General features: G+C 38.2%; 1 non-coding gene across 1 annotated transcript; it reads left to right on the top strand.

The window, feature by feature from the left end:
* Nucleotides 1-8,356: 8,356 nt before the first annotated feature.
* Nucleotides 8,357-8,428, top strand: TRNAG-UCC. The gene has a single exon. It is a non-coding gene; the product is annotated as a tRNA-Gly (tRNA).
* The last annotated feature ends 3,152 nt before the right edge of the window (nt 8,429-11,580 follow it).

The raw sequence follows: 11,580 nt of genomic DNA, 5'->3' as shown, positions 1-11,580 counted from the left end.
ATGTGGCCAATTTTGACTTGAAGTTGGCTTTAGAGGATTTCACTAGTGTTCTTATTTGCTTATTCAGACTAGGGAGAGATTGCTTCCAACTGGGCAACTGCTCCTTCTTGGTCCTGGATAGCAATTTTTTCCTTTTGTTATATAGTTAATGTATTGCAGATGTCCACCAGACAGGTTTACTCTTCCTTGCAGAGGAGGATTTTGTCCTTTTGGGTATTCCTGATTCCATGCATCTATATAAATGCTTGTACAGTACTTTGGTGTAGATTTGGACATTGGTGCCAGTTCCTACAGAGGGGGAGGGGGCTGTGAAGCTGTTTATACCATCCCTCAGGAGGTTGTAATAAGCTTTGTAGAAGTATTTTTGTTTGATCCTAGCTAGAGGGGGGTCAGGGTAGATGGTGACTTTGAAAGTGACCACATTATGGTCGGTTCTTACCAGAGAGGATGATACTGTAGGGGTGCTGCAGTGGTTATTCATGTTGGTTAATACCAAGTCCAAGATATTATCACCTCTCGTGGGGATATCAACTAGCTGTTCCAAGGCATTTGCATTGATAAAATTGAGGAATGTCTGGACATTTGTGTTCTGGCATGAGTAGTTTTTCCAGTCTATGGTTGGGTAGTTAAAGCTGCCCAGGATCAAGGTAAAGGGTTGAATCTTGATAGATTCGAAGAGGTCCAGATAGGTGGAGTGGGCATCTTGAGTCAAATTTGGAGGCCTGTAGCTAGCTATGATTAAAATAGGGGTCTTATCAATGGTTAACAGCACCTGGAGTGTCTCCTGTGCGTCATGCTGTTTGACCAGCCTGGAGGTGTGTGTGTCTTTAATATATACCAAAAACATAGAAATATTGCTGGATGACCACAAGAACCAAAAAACTAAACTGAAAGATGCAGAAGAACACAATAAAATCCACACGATGTTAGCGTAATAAAAACTTTTAATTCACGCTTTCACAACCAAACTTCTTCAGAATAAAATGTACATTCTCAACATCACGTTTAAAAACAGTTTTTAAATACCTCTGCACCAATAAACACATCCTTCCACTTAATTATACAATTAATCAATAAAATTTCAAAGCTCAGGAGGTTATTTCCTTATATAGACTCTACGATCTTTCAAAAAACATTTGATGTTAACAGCATCATTTATACTAGTTTTTTTATCTGAATTTAATCTGATTTGCCATAAAGCCTCCTTTTGTTCAAGATTTGTTTTGGGGGTAAAGAAAAATGTATCACAACTTATCTAAGGAAGAAAAGAAAGCCCTGAAAGAAATACAGGAGAATGGCAACATAAAAGTAATGAAGGGTGACAAGGGGGGTACCTTAGTTTTAATGAGCCAAGAGGAATATGTTACCTGTATAGAGAAAATGTGAGGTAACAGTTTAGAATACAGATTAACAGACATGGTGGAAGTAGCTAAGAGCTACAGGAGTGTTTACTCTTTTTTGTTTGAGAGTTTAATGAACAGTAATTTAGAGAAGGACCTTTATGATTTGTGTCATATAGACAATCCAAAATTAGGTTCCTTTTTTGGAATTCCTAAAACACACAAAAGTAAAACTTGTCCTCCATTTAGACCCATTGTATCTGCCCTAAATTGTATTTCCTTATTGGTGGATTCTAAGTTAAATCCCATTGTTCAACAAATGAATTCATACTTGAAAGACTCATGGGACTTTTTAAACAGTATCAGGGAACATACTTTAGTTTCAGCTTTCTATCCCACCACACAACTGATGTTCAGTCTTGATGTTGTCTCTCTCTTCACCTGTATTCCCCACCTAGAGGGAGTGGAAGAGGTCAGAGAATATTTAAATAAATTTTCCACATTCAGTAATTCTGAAAGCAACTTTTATTGTGAATTAATAGATGTTTTATTAAATATTTTTTTTGTATTTAACAAAAAAATATACAAACAAATTCAGGGGGTAGCTATGGGGTCCCCTGCAGCACCATCTTTTGCGAACATTGTGATGGGTCATTGGGAATGTACTGTGTTAGAACCACTAGTCATGGAATACCAGATTATATTTTAAGAGATTTATTGATGACTTGTTTTTTGTCATGGTTGTGGATGTACAAAAGGTACAAAGATTTGTTGACACCCTTAATTCCAGATCAGGATACTTAAATGTTTTTCTGGGAGATGTGGACTAAAAGTCCATTTCTTGGATGAGATTCTGGAATGGGATGTTAAGCTTCATAAATTAGTAGGAATTTTAGGAAAGAAACTTTCACTAACAGTTACTTGCATTATACCAGCATGCACCCTCATTATATGAAGAATAACACTCCGAAAGGACAGCTCACAAGAGCTAGTCGAATGGCAAGTGAAATGGGTGACTTTTTGAAGGAAATAGAATTTATTACTACCTTGTTTCTTGAAAGAGGGAATAGTAAGACCCTGTTGAAAGAGCAGGCTGAATATGTTACACAGAATAGGGACAGTCTCTTCCCAGCCATCCTTGAGCATGGGTTTTCCAACATCAATACAAAACAGAACCATGACACAAACACATCTGCTGTTGGTAATTTCTTTTGCTTGGACACGACAATAGACAGTGGTATTATTAGAAATATTATTTCTGAAAACTGGAAAATTCTAGAGGGAAATAAAGACTTACAATCTATAGTGGGGACTCAACCTAGGTTTGTATACAAAATCAAAACAACTTAAAAAATATTTTAGAAAGAGAGAGAAACAAATTTGTATATTGCTCTAACATCACACACAAAAGATGGGGCATGTATAAGTGTGGAAACTATAACATATGTAGATACATTTCTGAAGGCCCCTTAGTTAATTTAGCACATTTGCCTTATACTTTGAAAGTTCCAGGGCATTTTAACTGTAAGAGCAAAGGAGTTGTATACATTGGTATGTGTGCATATTGTAGTGCATTCTACATTGGTATGACTACAAGAGCCCTATGCACCAGAATAAAAGAACATTATTATAATATTAGAAGACAAGACAAATGCTTTATATAAGCATACTATCATCTGTCCTATGTACAAACATTTTTTGTTTTCTGTGCTGGAGCAAGGAAGTCATGACTTTAGGGATAGCAATTTCAAAACAAATCTTGAACAAAAGGAGGCTTTATGGCAAATCAGATTAAATTCAGATAAAAAAAAAAACTGGTATAAATAATGCTGTTAACATTAAATGTTTTTGGAAAGATCGTAGAGTCTATATAAGGAAATAACTTCCTGGGCTTTGAAATTTTATTGATTAATTGTATAATTGTTTAAGTGGAAGGATGTGTTTATTGGTGCAGAGGTATTTCAAAACTGTTTTTAAATGTGATGTTGAGAATGTACATTTTGTTTTGAAGAAGTTTGGTTGCAAAAGCGTGGATTAAATTTTTTATTATGCTAACATCGTATGGATTTTACTCTGTTCTTCTGCATCTTCCAGTTTAGGTTTTGTCTTTAATATATATTGAAACTCCTCCTCCTTTGGCTTTGCTGCCCACAGTTTGGGATCTGAACTTAAGACAGGATGAGTAACCAGGTCTCTGTGACTGCACAAATGTCAGCATCTTCCAGGGTTAAGAATGCTTGCAATGAGTGCAGTTTCATGTTTAGACTCCTAGCGTTCAGCAGCATGACCTTTAATTTGTGTTTTGTTGAAATGTTTATGTTGGTAGTATCAGTCTCATGACTTTTCCTAAAAAAGGCCCTATGGGGTGGCAAGGGCCTTTGCCAGAAGCCTGAAGCCCAAGTTAGACAGATGCAGGCCATCTCTAGCAAAGCATCGTGGTCTGTCGATCATATCTTCTCAGGCTGAGAGGTACTGGATCCCCCTGAAATGACACCAGAAACTAAGCCAATTGTTAAAAGTCAATCATTTTCTGTTTGTATCGAGGCATAATTCTGGGTGATGGTAGAATGCTGCTTAAGGCTAGGGACATACCTGCCTAGGACACATATACAGCGAGCTCAATCATGTCTCTCTTCATATAGTCTAGGGAGGTACATCTCAAGTCGTTCACACCAACATGGACTACGACAGACTCATAACAGTACCTGTTGTTGAGAGAGTTGAGTGCAAGTGTGATATGGCGGATCTGGCACTTGACAAACAACTTACTTTGACTTTCTTCTTATCCAGCTTGGTGAGAGGCACATCTGTGTGTCTCACGATGTAGTCTCCTATGACTAATATGTTAGGTTTATGGTTAGGCCTTAGTGGTTGCGAGACACAGGTGTGCGGACTATGCGTGGTATGTGGTGTGGAGGGTTGTGCAGTTCGCATGTGTTTTTGCCTCTAAGGTCTCCTTTGTTTTTGTTGAGAACCCTCTGCATATGTGGATGTGTATGTTGTGTAGTTGTGGGTGGTGTTTGAGGTGTAGTGATTGTGATGACAATCTTCTCAGTACCAAATATACTGGGTTGTGACGGAGAGAGCAGAGACTCTAGGTTCTTAATGTAATTTCATCTCTCACAAATTGCATCACTCTATCTTGTTGATAGATTGTGGCTGGCATTCCTAATGCAAGCTTTGGGTATAGTTCTCATCAGAGTCTGAGTTCCTACTATATAGAGCAGAGTTATTGTTAATGTGTGCTGCTTTATAAATCTACATGAGATTAATTTGTTGTGATAATAAGAGTTTATGTGATTCAACAACTGCTTTCTAGTCTACATCACAACATAGTGTCAGAAGTGAATAAGTAATATTTTACCATTTGGCAAGAAGGGCAATATCAAAAATTAAACCCACTAGAGCCCTTCAATTTCTTTCAGCCATTTCATCACCTAGTTAGAAAGTTTTGTACACAAGTGCACAACTGGAGTGGTAAAGAGGCTAGCAAAGGGAAGTTAAATTCTTTGATCTACGTGTTAATGAATTACAGTGCTTTCATGTCTAGTAATAGGCAGGGACTTATTTATTTTTATTTATTTTATTTTACATTTGTTAACCGGGGAAGTCCGACTGGACACAGGTCCGTTTTCAGAGGAGGCCCGGGGAGAAAAGCTTCACATAACAATAAGACAATATGATTAATATATGAGTATATATGCTTGACATAAGAAAACATATGAGTATATAATTATTTATTCAAGAATACATACAATCATACATAGGTGACAATTACTAGGTAGTAACAATAGTGAAAGATGTCTACTACTGGAAATAAAAAAGAGAGAATAAAAATTGAGTTTTTTTTTTTTTTTTAACTAGAGGAAGGTTACTGTGCTGTTTAGAACCTTACATAAGTTAAATAGGTCGACTGGCATTGTAATGGTCTTAACACTGGATAACAAGTATACAATGAGAGACAGGGAGGAATGGTTGGATCTTGGTAGAATCCTGACGACAGTGCAGTGTGTGGATTAACCAGGGGAGTAGCATGGGCAAAGCCAGTTATTTAAGTAATGGATTTTGAGGAGCTTTTAAAATTGGAGGAAGTTAAAACATGTCACTTAACTATCAGATACTGAAATGAATTGCTGGAGCAGCATTTTGTGCCAACACATTGCGTAATCCTTAAATATGCATGCTGCTTCAGATGAGTCCAGATTGGGGGGGGGGGGGGGGCACAGAGACATTTATGAAAAATCTGTATACGCCGTTGTCTGCTGTTATTCTGATGACACAAAGAGCAGCTGTAGAACAGAATAGTTAATAAGACATTACAGACAGTGTTGCCTCACAAAAGGGCCAGCTGGAGCCTGATGTGATGCTGCAGAGTGGAAGTCAGTGTCAGCAAATTAAAATGCTACATGCAAAAATGCAGACATGAGGGCTGACAAAGTTGTAGGGAGACAAAAACATGTCTTAAATCACTCAAACCTAAAATGCCTTTTCTGTGTAAATCCAGCTCACACCCACACCTTCTTGTGACCTCCATAACTTTTTTGGCTGTCAACTAAGTGACTTACCAGCTAATAACAGGCAGTATTAGAAAGGGCAAGGAGTTATAAACAAAATGACACTAAGAAGTTTAGCATGTCCTGAAGTGAAAAAAAATCTTTGTTTATCACTTATTATTCATATTTTCAAATTTAAGTTCATATTTTCATAAATGAGAGATCTACATTTTATTGAGGTGTGGGGGACAGGACAATTTACTGAAAATGCTGGTTTATATCACACTGTACTGGAAAGTTTGCTAGTAATTATGAAAATAAGCAATATTTCAGTATGTACGTAATACTTCAAAAGCCAAGCGACTTACAAACTGCTGAATGACATTAGATGAAACCTGAGATGTTGGTGAAGAAAACAGTCTGTCATATTTGCACTGTACATCTATTGCTACTTATACAATTGAATATATATTTATATATTTCTGTAATTATCTCAGTAAACATGCACTTACAGAGACATTTCTTGTCATGTGAAAGCTTATGTTAGGTTAAGAAAAATTTACTAAGAATATATGTCTAGGCTGTATAGTTTTCAAGATATGGATATTTTTGTGAAAGTTTATAAAACTATAATTTTGGGATTGTGTACATTATCATATAGCATTTATGGAAGATACTATGAATGCACTATTATTACAGTAAATAACACTTCTTACTGATAGTATTGCTATTTGTACAGTTTTAATAGCTTTTATTGCTCATAAAATATTTACATTCATTTATCTTATGCTTTTAAAGTTTATTTTTTAGAAAATGCTGTGGAATGCAAGATGTGTGCAGGCTGCCAGAGGTATGACATTCCACATCACATAGGTGTTAATGAGTTAAATGTGAAAAATAAAGGCAAAGGCTAGATCGGACAACTAAAGGGAAGCAATAATGAATAAAAAATACAAGGAAGCTGTACTAGGTGCATACACATGGTGATTGTGAGGTAGCAACTGCTCAGAAGAGTAGGTGACAGAAGTTAACAAGACAGAATATTTTACAGGGGGATGCAAAACTAAGATGGTGAAAGTACTCACAAATGAGAAGACACAGGACACAAAATGGGGTCTTTTTGTTAGGGTCAGTCAAAAAAGTCAGATCCTGATGAAATATGTATAGTAAAGCTCACTGATCAGCACACCAGTAATGGTTAAAATAGACAAGGTGACGGATATAACAGTTCTGTTATATGGTATGCACTGACTCATTCCATAACATCTCCACTTGTGTGAAACTGCAATGGATGTCAGCAGCCTGCGCCAATGGTACTGAAGGGATAAAGCACTGACTAAGGCCCAGGAAGCCAGACTTTGAGCACTAACTCAGATGTTTGAAGTTGCAAGTCAGAGGATGGTCATATCCTCTCTGGGTGAAGAATAATGGCAATCCCTGGTTGAACACACCTTCTACTCCAGGAGTGTGGCCTAATGGTTAAGGTGTTTGCCTTACAAACACAAGGTGCAGGGTTTGAGTATCCCAAGGGATAATTGGCTAGGCTTAAAATGGCTCACAAGGGCAGTTAGCTTAGAACTAATCTATGAACCTATAAGAATGTTGGCCAGTGGGCAGAGGTGAATCTGGAGTGGGGCTCAGTTGGGGTATATGTGGATGAGACCCTGCAAGTCAGTGATGGTAGCCCTTGTCTGTACTTGTAGAGAAGCATGCATGCTCAGACTGAGGGGTATAGGTGATCCTTGATGTAAGGCAAGTGGCCACATCAGCATCAGAGTGTGGAGCTAGGTGTACACATAAATCCATCCTTTAGCCTGTGCATGGCTATGGACTGATGGAAGGTGGTGGAACTGTATAGTCAGACCCCCAGGTCATCAAGACAAGAGCACCTCCTCCATGACAAAGAACGGATGAGGTGAATGTGTGTTCAGGCTCAAGAAACACTTCTGCTTGTCTGGATGAGCATCCTGCTTGGATGGCTCTTGCCTTTGTGCCTGATGCTCAGTACAAGGAACAAATAGGTCTGAGTCTCATTGGTAGAGGACTTGATGGCCAGCAGACATGAGGGCAGGAAGATTAAAAAAAAATGGCAAACCAGTATGCAAAATAAAATTCATAGTCACAAGTGAGCAAAAAGAGCCCAACTGCATGGTTTATGTAATTTTGAGACCTTATGTAGATGAGTTGCTGAGCATATAAGATAGATCTAGTCTGCCACTGTTCATTAGATAAATGATATGTATTTGGAGATGTATAACCTTTGAACTGCTAGCCTATTCAAGTTGATATTTGACCTTGTGCAGTTCACTACACCTTTTTAACTGCATGGGTGGTTTCTTTTCCTAGTCTAATAAAAATAGAAGCAGCTGGAATCTTTTGGTTTCACTGAAAAGCTCACAGAATCCACTAGTAAGTGTGGCTTCCATGGCTCCCACTGGTTGGTGAGCTTCCAGGGTCCTCACTGATTGGTGTACATTCATGACATCGTCATCAAGAAAAAATGGTGGAATAAGAATCTGCATAGCATTGGTGGTATAGTGGTGAGCATAGCTGCCTTCCAAGCAGTTGACCCGGGTTCGATTCCTGGCCTATGCAAGAAATCTGTACATTTAAAGCAAGTTACTGATGCAGTGAAATCGGAGAGGTTTATTTCACCTATCTTAGAGGATGTGACATCCATGGTGGCTGAGGTAAGTTTGTTTTTACCACAAAAGGATCTAGAAGGTTTTGGTGCATATGAAATGATCCTAGCTGCAAGAAATTGATGACTTTCATCTCTCCAGTGGGGAAAGATATGTTTCTGTCAACTTCTTTCTGTGATGACCTAATTTTCTGAAAAATCTGCCAGAAATATCATTAGTGCTTTTCCCAATCAGTGATGTATTCAAAATAAGTGTCCAGGAGGTCAATGGGATAGGTACAGTACAGTATGTCTTTAATGGGAGAAGCACTGTACAGTACGTCATTAATGGGAGAGGTACGATACAGTATGTCATTAATGGGAGAAGCACTGTACAGTACATCATTAATGGGAGAGGTACAATACAGTATGTCATTAATGGGAGAGGTACGATACAGTACGTCATTAATAGGAGAAGCACGGTACAGTACATCATTAATGGGAGAGGTACGATACAGTATGTCATTAATGGGAAAAGCACGGTACAATACGTCATTAATGGGAGAGGTGCAATACAGTATGTAATTAATGGGAGAAGCACGGTACAATACATAATTAATGGGAAAGGTACGATACAGTATATCATTAATGGGAGAAGCACGGTACAGTACGTCATTAATGGGAGAGGTACGATACAGTATGTAATTAATGGGAGAAGCACTGTAAAGTACGTCATTAATGGGAAAGGTACGATACAGTATGTCATTAATGGGAGAAGCACGGTACAGTACGTCATTAATGGGAGAGGTACAGTATGTCATTAATGGGAGAAGCACGGTACAGTACGTCATTAATGGGAGAGGTACGATACAGTATGTCATTAATGGGAGAAGCACGGTACAGTACGTCATTAATGGGAGAGGTGCAATACAGTATGTCATTAATGGGAGAAGCACTGTACAGTATGTCATTAATGGGAGAGGTACAATACAGTATGTCATTAATGGGAGAAGCACGGTACAGTACATCATTAATGGGATAGGCACTATACAGTATGTCATTAATGGGAGAAGCACGGTACAGTACGTCATTAATGGGAGAGGTACAATACAGTATGTCATTAATGGCAGAAGCATGGTACAGTACGTCATTAATGGGAGAGGTACAATACAGTATGTCATTAATGGGAGAAGCACGGTACAGTACATCATTAATGGGAGAGGTACGATACAGTATGTCATTAATGGGAGAGGTACGATACAGTACGTCATTAATAGGAGAAGCACGGTACAGTACGTCTTTAATGGGAAAGATGCGCAAGTGCAGTACATCTTTAATCAGAGAGACATAGGGCACAGTACAGTATGTCTTTAATGGGAGAGGCACAGTACAGTGCATCTTTAATGGGAAAGGCACATTGTAGTATGTCTTTAATGGGAGAGGCACAGTACAGTACTTCTTTAATAATGTAGCCTTTATTAGTCTCTACATCAATACGAAGATACCATTTTTGCTTCAGATGAGACATTATACTGAGGCCCTGTCTGCTTGACTTGGTGGTAAGGTGGTTGTAAATGATTTCATAGCACCTACTGAAAAGAGTAGGGGAAGCTCCTTGATGCCCTGGCCAAATTTCCCCTAGCAGTATAAATGTCACCTTGGGCCTCCCCTAAATAGAGGCAACTAGCCTACTATGACTAACCTGGTCAACAAAGGCTAAATAAGTAAATAAAAAATGTTTGAAAAACAGCAGAGCAGCTGTGGTTTTGGAGTTGCTCTGCTGCAACGGAAAGGAGGGGAGTGTAAACCTGTTGTCTTCTGTTCACAAATATGAAAGATATTGAGAAAAAAAAAACAAATGCCTAGCAGTAGAGTGGGAACATGAATGCTTTTCTCATCACTTACTGGGTACACCTAGATTTTATCTACAGAATAAATACCTCTGAGCCAGATAAAGTTCTACCTAAACATCAGCAGCTGTTGATTAGCATTAATATGAAAGCTGCACATGTCCATGGGAAGCAGTTTATGGTGAATGGAACAGTGTCTGAAAATGCAGTGACCAGTAGAAAAGCATCACATACTAAAAATTATGTCAATCCGCATAAGCTGCCTGTAATGCCAAACAGACCTAAGTCTCACACATGATGGATTACATCAGAGAAGCAGCTAAGAAGAAGTCCGTCTTCAAATTGTAATTAAATTTATTTGAAAGAGTCAAACTAAACAGAAGAGCACAGTTAACCTATCTCTTAGTAGGATATTCTTCCATGATAGAATATCCCTGATGCGGATAACCTTTTGCTATACCAAGACAGGAGAGTAATACCAGCATCTTCATTGTGAGTAGAAGCTTCTTATCAAATCGATGAGGGTTATCAAGGACTAACAAAGCACTGAGGAAGCCTATGTATCAGCGTGGTCGGCGATCATCAACGCTGTTGTCGCTGCTACTGTGATGACAGGATAGTTATACATTAAAACAAACCTACTCAAAGGAATGAGCACTCTTTTACCAAAGAGTTGATGACAAAAGATCAGATACCTTTTAGTAATGTATTATTACTTCAGTGTTATAAACAATAGTCAGGCTTCCAACAATGCCTACCAAGAAATCTATAGCTTAACTCAAAAGAAATATTTATGTCAAAGGAATTCTTTCCAAACTTGTTACCAACAATGGCAACCAAGTTGTATATCCAAACTTCAAGGAAAAGTCTAGGTTTATCCATGCTACCTGTAATCCTCATTACACACAAGTGAATGGTGCTTCAGAGTGGTTCAGACTGCAAAGTGAATTTTCATGCTGGCTCATCCATAAATCTTATTCTGTTCTCCTTATAAAGTAACCAGTTGTGCCCTGCATGGGTGATAACATGCAGTCCAATAAAGACAACTGTCCTGTATTTATTTATTTACTTTATTTTATTTTACTTTGGTTACTGGGAAAGTCCAACTGGATACAAGTCCTTTTTCAGCGGACACCTGGGGAGAAACGCTCCACATATAACAAAGATTAATAACGTACATTTTCACAGGTACAGAAACATGAGACTATACATTTTACATCAGTTTATGGTAATGATACTTTAAAGTGAACAACACCTATGATTAAGATGAAATAAAC

The sequence above is a fragment of the Protopterus annectens genome, chromosome 14.part0, assembly GCF_019279795.1.
Source record: "Protopterus annectens isolate FY-2018-M chromosome 14.part0, PAN1.0, whole genome shotgun sequence".
NCBI lineage: Eukaryota > Metazoa > Chordata > Ceratodontiformes > Protopteridae > Protopterus > Protopterus annectens.
This window is presented reverse-complemented; position numbering and strand designations above follow the sequence as displayed.